This window comes from Coenobita brevimanus, chromosome 3 (assembly GCF_032717465.1).
Source record: "Coenobita brevimanus isolate Jiangsu-jjx chromosome 3, ASM3271746v2, whole genome shotgun sequence".
NCBI classification, from domain to species: domain Eukaryota; kingdom Metazoa; phylum Arthropoda; class Malacostraca; order Decapoda; family Coenobitidae; genus Coenobita; species Coenobita brevimanus.
Window position 1 is genome coordinate 14,372,939 of NC_136956.1, and position 23,376 is coordinate 14,396,314.

The following is a 23,376-nucleotide window of genomic DNA, read 5'->3' on the forward strand; positions in this document are numbered from 1 at the left end:
TTGCGTTTTCTTAATGCTTGTCGGCAATCCGGCGTCCACCAATGTGCTCTATGCTTTGCATGAACTGTAGAAGTCTTGGGAATAGCAGCCTCAGCTGCGTGTAATATGGAAGTAGTTATATTTTCGACCTTAACATCTATGGTCTCCCCAGATATATCTAAATTGGCGATCCTTGAGAAGGATCCCCAATCTGCTTTCTTATAGTTAAATTTTGGAGGTGGAGGGTCCGAAATGATGTCGCGTGTATAAGAAAGAGAGATGGGTAATGATCACTTCCCAAGGAGTCGTCGTTAGGGTCCCATGAGAGATCTTGATGTATACCAGGGGAGGCCAAAGATAAGTCAATGGCCGAAAAGTTACCAGTACGATCATCTACACGAGTCGCTCTACCATCGTTCAGAAGACAGAGGCTGGACTGTAGTATTAGGTCGGCTACTTGCTCCCCACGACCATCGATCCTCAAGCTACCCCATTGATAGTGATGGGCGTTAAAATCGCCCAACACTAACTTATTCCCAGGGAGATGTTCAACTAGTGAATTTAAAGCATCACTATCAATGGGGCCATGTGGAGGACAGTACAGAGAGCAAATAGACAGATACGTGTTATTAAATTTTACTCTGCACGCGACAGCTTCCAGAGTAGAATTTAGAATCACTTCCGTTTGTGGGTGTGATTTATGTGTGTATATGGCTACTCCGTGACCTTCATATCTTCTATACGAGTGGTAGTGTTTGAACTGTGGAGGATCAGGGTGATCCTCCAGGCGCGTCTCCTGTAAACAAACAACGTCTGGCCTGTGTATAGAAAGCAAGATTGCTATATTGTGTAACTTATTCCCAATACTTCTACAATTCCACTGTAGTATAGTGAATGCGGCGGTTTAAGATTTACGGGGGGGGCCAGTGTGTTTAGTTTTTTTCTGTCGCCCGCCGGCAGGCGAGCGACTACCGGGGGACCTATCCCGGTGCTTGTTAATGGAAACCTCCATATTGTCATCAATAACTAGGTTCCCAGCCTCCCCCGAGGAAGAGCTAACCTTTCTCTCCCTCGCTGGAGTAGGAACCGGAAGGACATGAGGACGTGACTGTTTCCTGAGGGTGGTCATGTTACTTTTACTAGACTTGTCAGGCTTCGTTTTAGGCCGTACTGATGGAGAGGCAGCAGCAGCCTGAGAATAAGTTGATGCCTTAGGGATGTCAGTGAGAGAGTTGGAACGGACAGGAGGTCGAGCTGGAGATATACTGTGAGTGGCAGGAGGGAGAAAGACAAGGTCAGTCTATGTCTCAACGGTGCACATCACGGGACGGGACACAACCGCCGATGCATAGGAGACATTAGGCTTGGGAGTTGCATGCAACTCCTTCACCTTCTTCCTAGCATCGTAAAAGGATATGCCCTCAGTCGCTTTCACTGTGCAGACCTCTTTCTCCTCCTTCCACTTGGGACAAGCCCTAGAGGAAGTGGAGTGAGCATCTTTACAGTGAAAACAGCACTCAGTCTCGGATGTACAGTTGTCAGCAGAGTGACCTACAGCCGCACACTTGCCACACACGATGTTGGAAGCCCGACAAGCCTTTTCATGATGTCCATAGAGCTGACATTTTGAACAACGAAGGGGATTCGGGATGTACGGTCTTACATTTACAATTTCATATCCTACTTTGACATTTGTAGGTAGCAAAACTTTGCCAAAAGTGAGGATAACAGTGGCTGTCTTCGTCCTAACGCCATCCTGATAACGAGTGATGAATCTGGCATCAATTACATCCTGCTGAGCAAGTTCCTGTATGATTTCTTCCTCACTCATCACCATGAGATCCCTGCAAGTGATAACACCCTTGCAGGAATTCATGGATGTTGGGATCTTGGCCTCGATATCATGACAGTGAAACTTACGCAGCTTTAGCAAGTCTTTAACCTGAGCTGAGTTGAACGTCTTTACCAGGAGGTCTCCATTTCCAAGTTTTTTTTACTTGTTCCACCTCTCCCGCACAGTGGTCAATCACCTTCTTGACAATGAAGGGATTGAGTCTGGACAGGGGAGTAGAACCTAGAGCATGAAGCGTTACGAAGGTCGCGTTATTTACAGGGATGTCAAGCGGGGAACGAGTCTGGCGTCCGTCAGTCTGGGGCTGGTCAGTCACGGTAGTGGTGTCGTCAGGACTACCTCCCCCCCTGAAGGGGGGGGAGGCAGTAGGGGGGTCCATCATAGCTACCACTTCCCCCGTGAAGGGGAAGTGGGAAGAAAGAGAAAAACGACCAAGGGGCAAAGTACCTGGGGAAGACCCACCTAGGCTGAGATTACCCTCTCAAACCACTCTCGGGAGGACGCGCCCGTGTATATCTCACACCCCAGAGCGATCAGTGGGGGGTACACTCCAGAGGTGAGTAAGCAAAGGCAATCTCAGAAATTAGATATAGACACCTACTATATCTACTAAGGCTAGGGAGGAAAATTAGTTCTAGCTAACCTAACTTTATTGAAAAACGCCCTAGTGGCGAAAAAAGAAAAAGCTAAAGCCGGTGAGGCAACCCTGCAGCTAGAGGAGAGCCAGAGAAACACGTCTGATCACTCCGCGACCATGCATCAAAAGTCCCAAATAATAGTTTGTATCTGTAATAATTTATCTTGCATTAACTGAGCATTACCCGGTGTATTTTCATTTTATCAGGGCTAACTTAGGTAAATTTACTCTTGCTAATTTCGTGTCAATAGAGGCTATTGCAGTTAACCATATATTTAACCTGTTTTTTGCCATTACATTATCCTTATGAGTCCTGAATGTTTTGTTGTTAGTTTGAGCATTAAACTTTAACTTGTAATTTTACCTAACTCATTTGTTTTGAACCTGGAACTTTGCGGGACAGTGGTGATTTTTGGTGTTCTCACTTGAAGTGTACATTATCTTTCTCTGTTCCGTAATAATATATATATATATATATATATATATATATATATATATATATATATATATATATATATATATATATATATATCCTAATTAGCTGTGAAATAGTTCTTAGTATTCGTCGCGATATACAGGAATATCTAAAAGGGAACGCTCCGTTGTGGCATATTTAAGAATGTATTCAGTGATATCCGAGGGAAGACAGTTTCATAGTCCTTGTAAGTTCCCACACACAATTTTCGTCCTGAAGTATTTATTTATTTATTTATTTACTTTGTTGCAGTCTTACTAAGTTTTCCCAATCAAAACCGCAGTTCACTTGGGTAAGCTTCGTTTGTATATATTGTGTTGAAAAATCTCCCCAGCTTCTCATTCGTGTTCTCCTCATCAGTTTTCCGGTACAAACTTCCCTTTAATTTTTTTCGTTATTATTTCATTGGGAGAAACAAGGAATCAGTTCTATAATTTTTTTCCCTTTTGAAAGGTGTTGGAACATTGTCTTTAGCTTAGCCTGCAATATTGTTAAAAGCAACTGTGCTAATTGTGAGGAACAGAAGACTAAAGATTACGAGTACTTTAAGAGAGAAGAGACATGATTACAAAAAGGGTCGAGTGCTCAGAAAAAAAAAAAAAAATTATCAAGAAAAGAAGAACAAAGATTGTTCAGTGAAGAGAGAAACACAGAAACGCAAGAAGGAAACGCATTGGAAAAAAGACATGAGGAAGTGGGAACATAACAGGAGACGAAAGTCAAATATTTTGTGTGAAGGAAACTAAGATGCTAAGAAATAACACAGACAGGGAGGAAAAAGGAAAGAGAAGTGGGAAAATAACAAAGGAAAATAGCACAAGTCCTCATATCATGCAGACAGGAAGAGCCCTACATCATGGGATGAAGGAGAATCTCCTTATTATGGCAAGAGGAAGTCTCCACATAATGGCAAGGATGAAAGTCTCCATATCACTGAGAAGGGAAGGGCCTCATCATCAGGTGGAAATACTTGCAGCAGAGTCAACAAAGCTGTGTGTTACCTAGATATGTAGAAGAATTTTGAAATACCCCAGCTGGAACACAAAGGAAATTCATAGCAGTAGTGATAAATTATGAAAGGAGATATAAGAATGTAAGCCTTGTAAGTACCATTGACAGAGGAAATGGTAGGATTAATGAATTGTGAGAGGAATGTTTTTGGCAGAAGCAGAACCGTATTGGATAGATATGGGTATGATTTTTGTGGGTGACCTATTTTTTCAAGACCTATGGCCTACCTCATATGATCCAGCTGTGAGGACCTGCGGCCTACCTCATATGAGCGGGAATTTTAACATTACAACATGAAGTTTCAGGAAGTAGCAGCATCATGCATATTTTGTGGATCCTTGGGATGACACTTACCTCCCATCTCCACCACCTTGCTTGCTGCCCGACGTACCCTAACACCAGATGCCACGAGCCAAAGTTACCCAGCTTGAATCCAGTTTACCTCAAAATAATTCCAGAAAGGGTAGCCATGGTTCAAAACTGTTTTGAATAACCTACAGTGGTATACTTAGTAAATGATGGAAAAGAAACATGGGGGCAAAAAAGGCATGTAAAAGTAGTGCACCATGTGCATATGGCACCATGTCATGCTAAATGACAACTCACCCACCACAAGGGGTGGGCGACGACCAGCTCTCCCCGCCAGCATATTTTTGTCTTCCGGTACAATTAGTTATTCAGTCTTATTGACAGTGTTGGAATGAGGTCAGCGAGATATGACTCGGCAACATTGCGCCTTCACTCGGGAATAGATGAGACAGTTTGGCCAATTAAACCATAAAATGATTAGAAAAGCCGTTTCGACATTAAAGGAACTTATACCTAACCAACTTAGGCCTAACCTAACGTTAACCTTGCATAATCCCTTATTTTGCTTATAGAGATGAGGAAGGTGCAATGTTGCCGAGTCTTTTCTCAAGGCACTTAAGCCGACGATGCCAGGATGACTGGATAACCAAGTATACCAGAGGGTAAAAAATGCTCCCTGCCACTAGTTTGACCTGCACACACTAGAACAACGTCTGTCATATTGAGTGGCACATATATGCTCGTCTTCCCACCACTGTACCCACCACAATGCCCTCAGAAGTTGATAAAGGGCACATATGGCTCCGATTGCCCTTCAGGTGCATTTAGCATCCTTGAGGGAGAAGAAGAAATGTGGTGGAAGCTCATAACTTTCGCAAGGCGTAAGACAGCAAGAGAGTGGCGTGAAGGCAATGTGACAAACAGGGAAACTGAAAACGTTATGTAAATATATGTATATATATTTCTTATTCTTTTGATTCTCTTACCCCGTTAGGAAATAGATTTGGATCCTTCATTATTATAATAAGGTAATAAGTATAATAATCATGGTTTGTTAGCATAATTCATTTAGGTAAATTAGTAACTAATTATATGTTCTCCATTTGAGGAAATATATAGCCAGGTTAATAAAAAAGAATAAAGATGCAGATATACTATAGCCAAAACATACGTAATATGTACAAAAAAAAAAAAATCATCGTCATTGTCTAACTCACTAACATTTGTTTCCCACTCATGTCTGAGAACACTGTATGAGGATTGCTTTATGTAGGTAGGTAGGCAGATAATATGTTTCTCAGACCAAGCAAAATGTAGTAGAAAGTAACAGTGAGTAATTAAAGGTTTGCTTGGCAGGGACACACACACACACACACACACACACACACACACACACACACAAATGAAGTGGGATTACCAGACTCCATGTCCCCTTCACACGGATGTAGGCATATCTCATTGGGGGAGGTGGTGGTTGAATCGGTAGAGAGATGGCTTGCAGTCCTAATGGACCCAGGTTCGAATCCCGACTGGGGCAGGGAACAGTTTAAGGATTTGAATTTCATAAAAAGCAGATTTTTTTGATCTACCAGATGACCCGCCGACATGTCATAAAAGTACCCCCGCTAATACCAGTACACCATTCTTGTATGAGACAGCCCTACCATGTATTCAATATGGATGGTGGGTGTTAGCGCCGAAGTGGTGACATATGGAGATGTAGGAAGACTACTGGGCCCCAAGAAGGACCCCTGAGACTTGGGCATAGGTACTGAAGCCTTTGCTCGGAGTCGGACATGTAAAAAAAAAAAAAAAAAAAAAGTTAGTGAAGAATGTGGTTGGCAAACTGTGGAAAAAAAAAAAAGAGTAAATACTTTCATCAAGTGATAATAAAAACCTACGATTAGTAACTAGGATAATTTAAAAGAATATGGAGGAAATGGCCGTCCACATCCCTCCCATGCTCTCCGTGTTTGACCAGTTTCTCTCTTCCTCCTCCTTTCCTCCACTGTCTTCCTTCCCTCCTCCTCCTTTTCCCTCCATTATCACCGTCTTTTTTAATGTGGCTTGACTTTTACATGCGTGGATTTGGGGTGTGGGGAATATATGAGGCGGTGATGTGGGGCTGCATGGGTTGTAAGCAAGATGAGAGGGAGCGAGGTGGCAAGTAACGGTGGTGGCGTGTGGTGCTGTGTGTAACGACCTTGTCAGGCATTGAACAGAAAGAGGACGGTAGTTGTTGTCATATGGATAATTATCACTAAGCACGAACCTAAGGGCTTAGTAGGTATATTTGGGGAAGCTTGGTGAATATACTGGTTAGCAGACTAAGGAAAACAGTAGACACATCATGTGTTGATAAGTTAGGCTTAATAGGGAAGACAAATATATATATATATATATATATATATATATATATATATATATATATATATATATATATATATACCTAGGCTGCTTCCCCCAAGGAAAGGGAGGTAGCCGAGACAGGACGACACACTCCCCATTTACTCATCCATTCAAACACATACATTCGCATCTTAGCCCCAAAGGGGAGAACGGACAGATCATCACCGCACCACACCGCACAAGGGTCAACTGTGCAATGCAATCAGTGTCATCCGCAGCAGGGCCCGACAGCAGAACTGGTTTACTCCTGCCACATCATAACAGACCCATCCCCTTACCCGCACCTGACCTGACTAGCTGATCAGACCAAATGCGGGAGAATATCCCCTCAGGGCTGCGTCATCACTTATTCATTCACAATTTCTCTCCATTTATTTCTGTCACGCACAGCCACTCTTCCTTGCTCAACAGACATCTCTCTCTCATATATATATATATATATATATATATATATATATATATATATATATATATATATATGAAGGACGTGTCAGCCCGACCCCACCAACACTCTCCATCCTTGACTCATTTTTTCTCATGCTTCTTCTTTCATTCACTGTTTCGCCTTTCCTCCTTCCTTCATTACCACCATGTCCTTAGTGGTGTCTCGACACATGGTGCAGGGTAGAGGAAATGGCGAAGTGGAGGTACAGATTGCCAGGTGGCTGGAATTCTGTGTTAAGAGTAGGGTAATGGTGGGAGGTTAGTGGTGGTGAAACAAGTGGTGTAGTACAGGGTATAAAGAGAGGACAGTAGAGTTGTCATATGAACAGTTTTAATTATGCAGGAACCTTAGAGCTTAATTCAGCACTCACTGTAGAGCGGGTTTTAGCCCCGTTACCCTGTCCCCCCCACCACTCTCATTCTATCTCTTACTCCAAGGCTAATAGTACTTATATTACTGTAACATAGTAAATAATACCGTCCCCCAAACATAAACAAAGGTGTAACTACATAAATAAATTTAACCAGATTATATCGAGGTTAGTGATCATGTCCTCATCACAGTACATAATATCATCATCCGTGCTCACAGCGTTGTATTATCGCAGCTAGGTAATAGTACCGTAGTTACCCCAAAGCTAACAAAGAATTAGGATGTCGGTGAAATTATTACATCCAACAAAAGTGTTGACTTATATGAAAAATAAGGTATACGGAACACACTCAACACCTAGTCATTAGTGCCGGGAACCACGCGTCAACAGAACCCATTGCTTAACCTCCGGCGATAATTGTTTTTATATTTACTTCTAGGGAAATTATACTGATATCTCACTAAAACAATACAGTATGCTGTCATCAGTATGGTTAAATCCAACATAGGTATTGGATATGATATTTTCTTGGTTTAATTGTGTGGATGGAGTGAGAGAGAGAGAGAGAGAGAGAGGGGGGGGGGGAGAGAGAGAGAGAGAGACGGGGGGGGAGAGAGAGAGAGAGAGAGACGGGGGGGGGGAGAGAGAGAGAGAGAGTGAGAATGAAACAATATGCCTGATAGAAGTGTTTAAAAAAATACCTGATTATTTGGGTGAGATTTGATTAAATGGAAACCATAAAAAAAGATAGATAACTGAAAGCAATTCACGGCTGTTACTAACTTTTACAGTTTACTGAAGGAGATACGAGTGTTTAGTGTGTAAGATGGAAGAGGAAACAGTTGTCATGATACTTGTCGTGGCAGAAAAACAGTTGTAATACTGGTGGTGGTGTCAGAGATAACACTTGTATTGCTGGTCACAATGAGAGAGGTAACAGTAGTAATGCTGGTGGTTGTGGCAGATAAATATTCTGAGTATGCATTCTGTCTGTCTGTCTGTCTGTCTGTCTGTCTGTCTGTCTGTCTGTCTGTCTCTCTCTCTCTCTCTCTCTCTCTCTCTCTCTCTCTCTCTCTGTTCTGTGACTTTTTTGCACGGCACTTCCTCGGAGTCATACTCAAATCTTTGTCAAGTTTAAATGTGTAAGATCTTAAACCCAATCATACGATAATCTGGACACTTGATGATATACCGGCTACGATAAACCACTGTTGCAGGACGGAGTCAGGCCTCAATATTTACAGGTTCCTTTTTTCCCGCCAACATTCTGGTTATCAAAGCGTCATTACAGTGAAGGGGTAAATTTCCATGTTGAGGGCCATATTCTGTGTTGCATAGAAAGATTCGTATCACTTTTCCTTAGCTTTTCATCTTATAATTTTACATTTTACTATATACGATTTCTTTCGTAAGGAAAATGTTTACAAAGTTTTAATAATTACCTTTTCAATATTTAGGGCTTCTTCGTTGCAATGACTCTGTTTAAGGGTACTGACATCTACGTTCCCTTTCTGACAAAATTATTACGTCACGAAAAAGAGAGCATGAAGGGTTTCATGGTTGCTGGAAGTTGTAAGGCGACAACGCGACGAGATCCTAGACTAAACCAAAGAGACACTGAAATTTGCCAAAACACACACATCTAACCTATGTATAGGCATGTTTAACCCAGCTCGATTTTAATACACATAACTTTCCAAATCTGATCCAGAGGAAAATGTAAAGAAAATGCGGCCAACATTGCTTAAACCTAATTAACAATGTTCAGTAACACTAACTTAAAGCAAAGTAAAATAAATATAAACAAACATGAAGCGGAAGTGCATGAAAAAAGTTTTTCCCACTTAACTACGCTCACCACTTCCATATGCGGCCTGACACAGAGGCTGGAGACAGTCAGGAGAAGGAGAAGGCAAGGAAAGGACGTGGGAAGAAAGGAAAAAATTTAGCCAGGCTGCTATTACGTTTGAGGATGCGCAAAGGAAGCATCATCCAACTATGAAATGGGAGAGAACAGTGAGGTACATTTGGGGAAAAACTATCGAAATAATTATGGACTGAGGGTATTAGATAAAGAAGCTCTGATATAGCTTCGGTTCAAGAGAAATATTGGCACCTATAATCTGGGTACTATCAGATAATTTTATTCAGCGAAAATTAGCTCACTGTATGGAAACTCATAATGAAAAGGAAGGGTACCGTAATAAATACTGCTGTAGAAAAACAAATGACCCAGGAGAGAGAGACTGAATGAGAAGGATACAAGATGGGATTATGGGATGCAAACTGAACGGCAGGGTGGTTGGACGCAAAGTGATCGCGTGGAAGGAACATCAGGTTGGCAGGGGCGGCAAGGTAGCAGGAACGGCAGGGTGAAAGGGACGGAAGGTGAGAGGGGGACACAGTGGAAGGGAAGGATGGAGTGATGAGAGCAACATTAAGTGGGTCTTACATTAATCTTCATCCCATTATTCCTCCCCCAACACCCCCTTGGTCTCGGTCCCTCTCACATTTGTCTTCCCATCCTTTGATTATCATAATTTTATATTCACACACACACACACACACACACACACACACACACACACACACACACACACACACACACACACACACACACACACACACACAAAATTGATGATAATATTTGGCATACTGTCACTAAATTTTAACTTAATTCTTTATCCATCCATATCACAGTATAATGCAGGACTGCTTCAGTGGCACTGCATATTATATATTATTAATTCTGGACTTCAAATTACTTCATTGTCTTTATGCATCTCACTCCCTGCTGCAGTTGTAACAAAACACAACTCACAAAAAATCCAGTTTGCCCACACTGCAGTGCAGCCTCACAAAAACTGTACTCTTACTCATTACATGCACCACACTTACACAGCATACAGTCCGTCAACATATCTTCAACAAAAGATCACCGGGAGCAACAAGTGAGCTTCAGGATGCAACATCAACAAAAACACCACTCAATGTGCATGTCTGAAAGTGTAGCGCAGTGTTCAGTGCATGGTCAATGCAATGTATTTTGTGTATTGATCGTGTATTTGTTCTTTATATATATTTTTGCCATAGCCATGTTAGCGATAACTCTGTGGTGGAAAGGAGCTTAAGAGATGGCGAAGAGAGAGAGAGAGAGAGAGAGAGAGAGAGAGTGTGGAGAAATATATTAAGCTCGGATGAAGAAAAAAAGGGACACAGCCCTGAGAGAATGAGATGGTAGTGCTTACTTTTTTTTTTAACTGTGAAATTATATTTTTCTAATACGTTCTCTTGCCATAATTTTGTACAGAAGTTACGTTTTCGTTATCATAGAGTCAGTATGAATTCATATGGAAAGTAGTGTACATCATAAATGAAGTAAGCCTTTGCATTCAGTGTCTTACAATATCATTTCACAGTGATGTTCATACTATCGACGTATGTTCGGACAGTTTCACATTAGGCACACCATTTTGTTGTTACACATTATGCATACTGTAATGCTGTCTTTCTGCATGTTATGTGGACTCGTATTATTTCTACATATAATTGACACCAGAGTCTTATTATACGCTTTGCAAACTTATAAATGATGTTCATTGTTAAAATCTTATATAATATACATACCCTAATGCTCTTGCAGTGTGTAAAAAAATTAATCTTATCGATTGTGCAAACCATTGTGTTCTTACACAATATACACTCTAATGTTGTTACACAGCTTCTCAAACGTACTTTTTACACTGCTTGCAAACCATTCATACGAAGTGCTTCCTTCATAACCATGTGCAATATGTTTTACTGAAGTCTTTTGTTTGGCTCACTCTGCACTTTAACTCCCTGGTTTCTCATGTGAACGAACCGTATGATTCAGTTCGCAGTCCGTCTTATGAATCACAGGCGTATTTGCTCATTAGTTTCGATGTTGTCAAGAATTGGGGGATCTTTCTTTCACATTCAGGATTTCCCAGTTAATGTTTCCTTTAAGAGATAATACTAATAATGGAGTCATCTGACGAGCCATGCATTTGGAAGGTTTATGTCGCAATTATAGATATTCAAACACCTTTCTTTTTCTTACACTTTCCTTCTCAGCACAGCATCTCGCTCAGACCGTTCCCACTGTCTCACTCCATTTACAGGGGAAAAATGTCGAATACATGGTATTCATCCGGCAAAATTCATTAAGACAGAAGGAAATGTAAAACACCTGTACACAGTGCAAGAATAATAATAAAACGGAAAAACATCAGAAGATAGACAGGAGGGATTGTTGAGGAAAGGGGGAGTGAAAGACCTGCCATAAAACTGAAAGTAATATTATTTACAATATGTTGATATCGTCCTAGGAGCAAAAGTTCCTTAATAGAGTAGGTGGACCTATTGCATTATGACGATACACCAGACACAGTAATACTTTTCACTGCTAAGGATCTTTCTAAATAGTGACAGGGCATACTGGGATGGATTCAGAAATTATCTTGCTGACATTCTATGGCAGGTTTTCTTCTCTAGCGACATCGGTTCTACCCAGTCCCACATTAATGACTTAATACAAGCTACTGTGGGATTGTTCATACCAGGACAACAGATCATTAAAAGAGTGGACTCACCAAAATTATTTGGTAACAACTGTGCTAGAGCAACGGCTGAAAAGTCATTAGCATATAACGCTAACTTAAAATGAAAAACATCTGAATCAGTCAATTGAAAATTGCTAGAAACCATGCAAAAGCAGTACTAAATTTCGCTAAATCAAACTTTCTTCACAATAAGCATCCAAACTACTGAACAATCGTAGTGGAAATACAGTATTCTGGTCAGCTCTCAATTCCCTTAATAATAACTTTAACAAGTCATCACCCATTCCTTCATTAAAATCTTTAGACAGTAACATCACAAATGGCCTGCTTGGTAAAGCAAATATCCTTGCCAGTACATGTGCCACAAATTCTACGTGAGGGGAATTCAGCCAGAACGTCTCAATACTAAAATTTGCCTCTCCCGAAATTGCTTCACTTAAAATACAGAGTAGATACGTAAAATCCATCCCAGACAATTTACCAACCTACAAAGCTCCAGGTCCATATGGAATTTCTCCAAATGTTTTGAAAAGTGTTCCCCAGAACTTTTTTTTTAAATGCAAGGAAGAAGGACCCAAAGGACAGGAGCCCGAAACTGCTCCTTCCAAGAAAAAAAAAAAAAAAAAAGCAATACAAAAGAGAGCCAAATTCAAGATCCGTTCATTTCGAGATGCTTGGACACACTGTGTTTGAAAGACTGGAGATCATAGGAAGTAGGAAATACGGACAGAGGGAGACAGTTCCAGAGTTGACCTGTTGCATAAATAAAGGACTGGGAGTAACGGTTAATTCTTGCATTAGAGACAGAAAAGGGACGAGAGTTTGTTGCTAGACGGGTGCATAGCACCCGTCGTAAAGGTGGAAGGATGCAAGCAGACAGTTCAGAGGAGCAGTGACCATTGAAGTAGCGAGAGAAAAGAGATAAAGAGATAACAGTGCAGTAAAGAGACAGAGGTTAAAGCAAACCAGTAAGAGGAGGAGAGGTGATGAGACAAAAAGCCTTTGACTCCACCCTATTCAGAAGAGCTGTATGTGGGGAGCCTCCCCACACGTGAGAGTTGTACTCTACACAGGGGCGAATAAAACCCGTGTATAAAGTCAATAACTGTGCAGGGGTAAAAGAAGGTATGGGGTCGGCTTAGCACACCTAATCTCTCGGAAGCAGACTTTACAAGAGAGGTAAAAGGTTCTTTCCAAGATAAGTCCCGAGTGAATGAAACCCCAAGCATGTTCAAGGATGGTGCAGGATTGAGCTGGATATTATTAAACATTAGTGGGTACTCCTGTGGAAGACTGTCAGGTTGATAGGTGTAAAAAATGAGTCTTTGATGCATTGAAAACAAGATTATTTTTACCCCAGTCAGAGATACGAGCCAAGTCAGACATTAAGAATGCCATAGCCTCATCCCTTGTTTGTTGAAGTAACTGCTGAGATGGACGATGCGAGAACCGGATGGAAAGGTGAAGTGTGGAATCATTAGCGGACGAGTGGATAGGGTTAGATGTACAGTTTAATAGGTCATTGATGAATGAAAGGAAGAAAGTTGGTGATAGGACAGAGCCCTGAGGAACACCACTGTTGATAGATCTAGGAGAAGAACGATGGCTGTCTACAACAGCAGTTATATAATGACCAGAAAGGAAGTTGTAGATGAAGGCACAGATAGAAGGAGAGAAACTGTAAGGGGGCAGTTTGTAAATTAAAGATTTATGCCAGACTCGATCGAAAACCTTTGAGATGTCAAGTGCAATGGCAAAGCTTTCGCCAAAGTCTCGAAAGGAGGATGACCAGAAGTCTGAAAAGTAGGTGAAAAGATTGCCAGTGGAGCGTCCTTGATGGAAACCATACTGACTATCAGAAAGTTGTGATAGGAAAGATGCTTTAAAATTTCTCGGTTAAGAATTGACTCAAAAACTTTTGAGACACAGAATGTTAAAGCAGCGGGACGATAGTTAAGGAGTTGGGAATGGTCACCCTTTTTTGGGACTTGCTGAATAAGAACAACCTTCCAGCAAGAAGGAAAGGTACAAGTTGATAGACCAAGGCGAAAGAGTTTACCTAGGCAGGGTGTAAGCACAGAAGCACAGTTCTTGAGGACAACAGGAGGGACTCCATCAGGCCCATATGCCTTGTTAGTACTGAGGCCAGTTATGGCAGAAAATACATGAGCAGAAGAAATTTTAATGTTGGCCATGAGGAATCAGAGGGGGGAAGTGATGGAGGCACAGCACCAGAATCATCTAACGTGGAACTGGAGGAGAAAGTCTGAGCAAAGAGAATTGCTTTATCAGTAGAAGAAATAGCAACCGAGCCATCAGAATAGAAAAGAGGACGGAAGGACGATGAGGTAAAGTTGTTGGAAAGGTTCTTGGCAAGGTGCCTGAAGGAGTGAGAAGAATTCAAGTTGGAGTGTTGAGAGCATTTAGTATGGATGAGATTATTATCAGCAAAGCGAAGGACAGACTTGGCACGATTCCGGGCAGAAACATAAACAAGATATGATTCAGTGGTGGGTTGGCTCTGGTATCCTTTATAGGCCCTCTCCTTGTTGCGGACAGCATTAGAACAAGCGTGATTAAATCTAGGCTTTCTTGTATTAGTCAAAGGATATGAGATGGGAATGTATGCTTCCATGCCCGAGAGAATAACCTCTGTAATGCACAATGCACACTCAGATCGCCTGGCCATGAAAGCAAAATCATTCCAATCCTCAGCTCCAAAGTTCCACAGTCGACATTTGTTTGGAGGGTCCACAGGCCATACCGGAGCAATAGGACAGGTCAAGGTAATAAAGTTGTGATCAGAGGAGCCCAAAGAAGAGGAAAGATTAACAGTGTAAGCAGAAGGATTAGTTGTAAGGAAGAGGTCAAGTATGATGGAGCTCTCTCCAAGGCGGTCAGGGATACAGGTAGAGTGCTGTGCAAGCTGCTCTAGGTCATTAAGGATAGGAAAGATGTAGGCTTGTTCACCAGGTCGATCAGTGAATGGACAAGAGAGCCAAAGGTGGTGGTGAACATTGAAATCTCCTGAATGGAGACTTCAGAGAAAGGAGAAATGGATAGAATGTGTTCCATCGTAGAAGTAAGATAGTCAAAGAATTTTTCATATTCAGTAGAATTAGGAGATAAAAAGTGCAGATATATTTAGTCAAAGAATGACAAGAAAGTCGAAGCCAGAGAGTAGAGAATTCAAAAGAATGAAGTTCAGGAACACGAGAGCAAGATACATCATTGCATACATGATGACTCTGACACCATCCCAAATATTCTGAGAAAAAACAATAAAATTAAGATGCTAGTTGATCGAGGTTGTACCCTCAACCTTCTCTTCACAAGGACAAGGGATGACACCGAAACTGCTGTCTTGAAGATGTTGCCAGAGGTGAGATCCTTCATTGTAGAACAGGGCAATTACATCTATGTGGATCTTACAAGATGTTGCGCTTTCGATAGACTCTGGGTTACACAGTGTCATCACTGTCAAGGCTTTGGTCATACATTTGAGAGATGTTCTAGAAAAAGTGATGAACCTAAATGCGTCTTTTGTGCTGGAGCCCATAAATCTAAGGACTGTAGTAACAGAAATTCTCCCAAGTGCATCAACTGCTCCTCTTTAAGACATTAAGATGCTAATTCAAAGTCACAGTCGGTTCCCCATTTTGCATCAAGTAGGGAATGTACAATTATGATTTCTCATAGGAATAGATTGATTGAAAACACCAATTTTGACCATTCAAAAAACTGACTACATCCCTCTTGAACCAGTTAAGGATGGGTCTTTTAAATATTCGTTCTATCCGTAATAAGATAGACTATATTAATGAAACTCTAAATCAGCACGAGCTTGACATTTTGTGCTTGACTGAAACCTGGTTGTATGAGTCTGATATCGATATTATTCGTAATGCTTTGCTTAAAACACATTCTGTTATTAGTATTCCCAGGCCTGCTGCTGACTATCCGGAAGGAGGCGTAGCACTCATCTACTCGGCAGCACTTGCAAACGTTTCTCTCATTGACTCAGACCTGACCCCATCTTCATTTGAATTTATGGAAGTATTAATAAATTTCCATCAGAATACCATTAGAATTTCAATTGTTTATCGACCAGGTCATCCGGGCAGAGATCGAGGTTTTATGGAGGAGTTTGGGCAGTTTCTTGAAGGGTTCTCTCTTAAACCTGGAGGACTTCTTGTTTGTGGTGATTTCAATTATTGGCTTGACAGTCCAGAATCAAAGCCATTTTCTTCAGAATTCCTTGAGTTGATCACCCAGAACAAGTTTTTCTTTCATGTGAGTAATCCAACTCATGTCTCAGGACATGTCCTAGACTTGGTCTATGCGCGTATCAGATGTGGAGGTTGACTCATTTGACTCCCTCATCTCTGATCATGCTCTGATCGCTCTTAGTTTTGATGTCCCGAAATCCCCTTCGTATTAAAAGGTCATCAGGTTCAGAAATTACAACAATGTTGACCGCCAGTTGATGTGTTTTGAAATTGATCAACGTTTAAACTCCATCGATTCTTCAAGTCTTTCTTCTGGTGAATTGGTTGATATTTACAACAATGAGCTCAGGTCAATTTTTGACCATTATTGTCCTGAAGTAGTGAAAACAATCACTGTACGTGATAATTCTCCATGGTATGGTCCATCCATTAATTCTTTGCGTAGACAGCATAGAAGGGCAGAACGTGAGTGGCGCTTGCAGCAGACCGAAGTAACTCGTTTGCGTTATGTTTTTGCGAGAAGAGCAGTCATTCACACTGTAAAAGCCCAAAAGGCTAGGTATTATCAAAATAAAGTTGATTCATGTGGTAGTGATAAAAAAAAAAAAAAAAACTGTCTGCAGTTGTGAACAATTTGGTTGGTCGGAGGAATGTAATTGTTAATCCAACTTCTGTATCTGATGCCCAATTGGCTTCTGATTTTGCTTCATTTTTTACAAGTAAGATATCTCGCATAAGAAGTGATTTAGACAGCAGTTCTCCTAGTGAAGCGTACTCAGTTGACTTCCAGCCACGGTGCACCGGGGATCATTTGCTTTCAACATTTCATCCACTGGATGTAAATAAAGTCAAATGTTACATCAGAGAACTTAATAAAACATTTTGCTCACTCGATACATGCAACACGTCACAACTGCCTGATGTGTATGAGCACGCTGCAGACTTTATCTGCAACATAATTAATAGATGCTTCTTAGAAAGTAATTTTGTGCAGTCTGAGAAACGATGCTTAGCTTAGGCCCCTAATTAAGAAACCTGGCCTTGATGTCGAGAGCATGACAAATTATCGTCCCATCTCTAACCTGTCTTATTTATCCAAGATTATTGAGCGGGCCATACTCGATCAACTCTTACCACTACTGGAACACAACAGAGTTGTTCGTGTTGTTCAATCAGCATACAGAAAATACCATTCAACTGAAACTGCACTAACAAGGATTCAGAATGACTTGGTGGCAAACACTTGTAGTGGGATGTCCTCTCTCCTAGTTCTGTTGGATCTGTCTGCAGCTTTTGATACAGTAGATCATAAACTATTGTTGGATGATCTGTATTTTTATGGCGTTCGTGATAGTGCCCTTTTGCTCCTTAAGTCGTATCTGTCGGACAGATCTCAGGGAGTGGTTGTTGATTACGCTAGCTCTGATTCTGCTCCCCTTCTATTTGGAGTCCCTCAAGGATCAGTTTTGGGTCCAATTCTGTTTACTATCTACACAAGTAGTTTATCGTCTTTACTTGATGCTCATGATGTGTCATATCATTTTTATGCTGATGACACCCAGCTCTATGTTAAGATGTCAGATATCAACGATACTAAGACAAAGTTTGAATCTCTAATGTCTGTCATTAAGATTTGGATGGCTATGAGGAAACTTAAGCTGAATGATGGTAAAACTGAGATCATCATCATCAGAGGAAACAGAAGGGGTGATGACACTGACAATGCCCTGGCTTTGAATATTGGCGTGTCACAGCTGCATCCAGTCAGTTCTGTTCGAAATCTGGGTGTTTATTTTAATTCTAAGTTAAATTACAAACAACATATTAATCAGGTTGTAAGAGGGTGTAACTTGCATATCAGAAATCTGTACTCTGTGAGAAAATTCCTGAATAGACGGTGCCTCTTAACATTGGTCCATGCAGTGGTCTTGTCTCGTGTTGATTATTGTAATTCACTGTGGGTTGGTCTTCCAAATAATATATTAACAAAAGTTCAGTCTGTGTTGAACAGGGTGGCACGGCTTATCTTTGGTCTCCCCGAGAACCTCAACTACCCCGTTTCTGATTGAGTTGCATTGGTTACCAGTAAAGGCTAGAATTGAATTTAAACTGTGTCTTATTACATTCAAGGTTCTTAAGTTTGGTGAACCGAAGTATCTTGATGAATTGTTAAAACTCCCATCGGCACGCCCGGGTGTGATGTCACGCAATGAAGATGATTTCTTGCATCTGGATGAGCCAAGAGCCATTCACCAGTTGTCTTTCTCTGATCGTTCTTTTGCATATAGAGCTCCTAGATTATATAACAGATTGCTTTTGTCCATAAGACAACTCTCTACTGTTGAATCCTTTAAGAGACAGCTGAAAGCCTTTCTTTTTTCCAAATGCTATGACCCAGAGAGAGGTACTGTGACGGATGATTATAGGGTTTAATTATTGCCACTTTCATGTATATATGATGTAGCTTGTATTATATACAAGAAATGTCACAATTCTTGTAATTGTAAAAATAATGTATGTGTGTCGAGCACTAGTGAATTCCCAAAAGGAAGAACTGGCGCTTTTGAGAAACAAAAGGCCAGATTATTATTATTATTACATATGGACAACAGCCACCTTTGGCTTTGAAGTGAGTATAGAGAAAGCAGGAGGAAACAGTGATTGCTGTCAGTTGCCTCAGACAGCTGAGTCTTTGTCAAGAAGAGAAGGTCAGGTTTAGACAATGGCGTACCTTAGGGGAAGCGGGGGGGGGCTGTTTGAAACTTCCCCCGGGCCCCAATAGAGGAGGGGACAAAGCCTTAAAAATTTATAACCATTTTATATTTAAATATAATATATATATATATATATATATATATATATATATATATATATATATATATATATATATATATATATATATATATCCTGTTTGTAATTTTATAGAGTTGAGAGGATTACGGGACAGTATTTAGAAGTTGCCATAACTGGTTTTTAATGACCAAAATACATTTTCTTGATGTGTTTCACAATATTATTAATGCTTTAATGAATCTGATAATTTTTTTTGTGCCGATGAGTTAGATATACCTTAGATTAGGATAGGCTGGGTAGGGTGAGGTTAGGTGCGTTGCTACATCGTAACATTAGCATCAAAAATTTTTATCAGTTTCATTAACAACACTGTAAAACACACCAGAAAAATGTACTTCGGTAATTAAAAACCAGTTATGGCAAGGATTACGAACGTTAAACTGTTACACTATAAAGCCTGCCAACAGAGTTCTTACAGTATACCTATGGCAGGCCCTAGCTTTTTTGGGGCCCCTATATTTAGATGTTGGAGGGGGGGCCCCACAAAGAACCTAGCCCCCCAGGGCTCCAGATCTCTAGGTACGCCCCAGCGTTTAGAGGAGGTGAGGTGGCGTTCGACAGAAAGTTAGAGGACAGGCCGCGAATGTTGCAGACATGAAGAAGTGAATCAGACAGTGGTTCCAGGCATCTCTCTTGAGTCGTCACCGGAGAGGGACAGATGGTGGGCGAACTTATGATCCTCCCCCCGGGGACTCCGAGGCCTGATTTACTAACGGCCTTTTTCTTTTTTAATTTTGAAAACGAAGTGTAGTGTGTACTGTGCATGTAGTTTGGTGCTGACAGTTAGAGAAACTTGTATTGGAGAGCATGCTGGCCTAGTCTCTGTGTTATTGAAACACTGAAAAAGTTCAGCAAAGGGGGATGATCAGGAACTAGTCCCGAGGGCTGATTAAACGGAGCTCCAGCTCTTCCTGTCATCAGTTTTCCATCCACCTTGGGAGTACTGCCCTGTTCGACTGGTGCTAAAGTCTACTCCTTACTTGCCTCTGTTCTAGCTAAAATATTCAGACTATGCATACGTACTTCTTCGTTCCCTAATTCTTGGAACGAAGCTATGTACACCCAATTCTGAAGAGAGGAAATTCCTCTGTCCCCTCTGAGTAAAGACCCATAGCTATCACGTCTTCTTTTGGGGAAGTATTTGAAATTGTAATAAATATCCATATAGTTAAACATTTTGAATACAACGTAACTAACGATAAACGGTATGTTTTCCACCACGAATGATCCACCATTGATATACTCAATCTCCTAACTCAAACCATCCATCAGTCAGTTGACGGACATGAAGAAACTCATGCAGTGGCCCTGTTCCTTGCTATCTATATTTCCATGTTATGAACTAACGTCTTTTGTTCCCCTAATTTCCGTATATCTCTGCGACAGAAAGATTTCAGTAAAAGTAGATGATGTTATGACAACCCCCATCAGCTACCCACAAGATAGTTAAATAAGTTGGTATAAGTCTAGGGGATTGACTCAATGAATGTAGCAACTGAAGGTGCCGCAACAAAGATATTAATTAGGAACAATTATTATGCAAAGTCTTCTTGAAAACTATTATTAATATTGTCCATATACTTAACAGTTGAAGCACAAATAAACCAATTAAAGCAATTAAAGCACCAGAATACCATAATTATTATCTCATAATAAGCCAAACACTAATAAATATATACATAATAAAAAACCTGACAAATGGTAATCCAGGTAGAGACAGAGTTAAACCACTGGTCCTAAATGTGTGTAACGTATCCCACACAGACCAACCACCATATCACCCATGAGAAGAGATCACCATGGCCTTTGAAGCTGAAACTCGTATCAGATTTTTTTTTTTTTTTTTTGCCTTTATGGCCTTCACCCACAATTAGGGGTATTAGGCCAAATAATAATAAAAAACATAATGGAAAAAAAAAAAAAACACACTGCATGAAACAGCCAGTCTAGGGGGTCAAGGAAGGAGCATGTGATAGAATGCTCGGAGATCAGCTAGACACACCTCCTCCCCCCTGACAATCAAAATGGGTGGAGTCCCCTCACCTAGGTCAGCATTCTGGAGCAGATCGTAAAGGTTGGAGTAGATCGTGGCTCCGAGCTGGTACAATGGGTGTGGGCAGCGAGGGTCAGGAAGTGTTGGTAGGAGGATACATCTAGCTGATCCATGTGGTCCATGATGGGAGGGCGAGATGGGTTGCCCTCCAATGCAAGAGGAGGGGAGGACTCAGTGACCTCCTCCTCAGCCGAGGAACCAGTCGACGCATCCTTGGCCATGGAGATGCAGTCAGAAGAGTCCCGCCCCTCCTCGGTCTCTGACAGTGGATGGTGAACTTTAGATGTGGTCTTTGAAGTGTCCACTTTGCGGTCTTTTGATTGTGTGGAGCATCCAGCCTCAGCCTCTTCTGTGTTGTTGTGCAGGGGGCAGCAGGTCGTGGCTGAGGAACGGAGTGCAGGTGAAACACTCGGGGATGACAAGGTGAGGCAGCCCATTCTCCTCAAATATCTTGGGTTGAAGAATGCGGAAAGCCACCTTGTCACCCCTGCAAAAAGCCTTCACCATCGAGATGCACATATCCACGATGGTGATTATCTCCCCAGGACTCACATGATCTCTGGCCTGACGTCCCTGGGCTGTGAGACGCCACTGTGCATAGGTAGAACTCTGCACGGCCATGCCTCCTGGTCTAGTAACATCCCGAACCTCAGGACCCTTGGGAGTACCAAACAGACAAAACTCCACCGACTCACCATCCCAGAGGGAGCGCTGAAAATGCCGAGGATTTGGTGCAACGACAGGGTGGCGGTTCACGAAAACAACAGTGCCAGTATCCTGACGCTTGATGAAACCGTACCCCACTCTGACGTTGAACCAAACCACGATTTCCCTGATCTTCTCATGGACTGCTGGAAACTGAGGGCTTTTATTTGCCCCCAAAGGGTGGCAGGCAGTAGCAGCAGATGCGTCGTCCATCGTAGCTCGATCTCCTTTCACCCACTCGCTCTTCCAGACCTTTTTTTTTTTTTTTTTTTTTTTTTTTTTTTTTTTTTCCCCGGCCTGTCAACCATTGGGGCCGAAGCCCCTGGTTATTAAGGCCATTTATATATATATATGTATATACATTTAAACATATATACATATATTGACAAACATATATATATATACACACACACACACACACACACACACACACACACACACACACACACACACGCTTCCATGCATACATACAGACACACTTTCATGCAAACGTACATATATATATAATAATTTTAACCTTATTTAATTTTTTTTTAATTTTTATTTTTTTGATTTTTTCTTGGTTTTATATTTTTTATACCTTATATTATAAAGTAAAACTAATCTAAAGACCCTAAAATTAATCACCTAACAGACAAATCGCTAACCTATACTAAATCCTACAGAGACAAATAGCTAGACCTACACTAATGGTAAAAATACCTCGACTAACAGAACACCATCGACTGCAGATATGTAATGCCTTTCTACATGACATACCTGCACTCATCACCTGGTGACTGTCAGTCGAGGCACAACTTAATGTAGGGGACATCAATATATGAAAGGGAACCAGACGAGTCAGGAACATTTCCAAATACGTCAGCTGTCGTCCCTAATTAGAATAACTTAAGCAAGATAATATAATGTATTTACATAATTTGTACAGAAAGTGAAGAACCTCGCCCAGCAGACCACCATCAACTGTAAGTGCCCAATACCTTCCTATATTGCACACTTGCACTCATCAGCTGGTGACTGTCAGGCGAGGAACTTGGCTTAATGTAGGGGACATCAATATTAGAAATAGATCGGTGGGAGGAGGAACTATTTAAAATATGTCAACTGTCAACCCTAATTAATATTACAATATATACATATTTACTCTTCATGAAAACCATAACCACACAGTAAAAAAGTCACATCACTCTGATCAGTCCGGTCTCTCTCAAGAAAGCCATCAATTTATCAGTCATAACAATGTCCCCATCACCCAGGATGGTGGAAAGAGTGAAGGGTATGTATACTGCGCCGCAGTAATTTATAAGTGAAGCACATTCACGAATAAATCGCCGGCAGCGCAGGATGATATGACTGATAGATAACACCGCTTTACAGATGTCACAGTGCGGTGGGAAGCGTCTTTCCATATATGGTTTTATGTGGGTTAAAATGGTGGCATTGAGACGTAACCGTGCCAACAC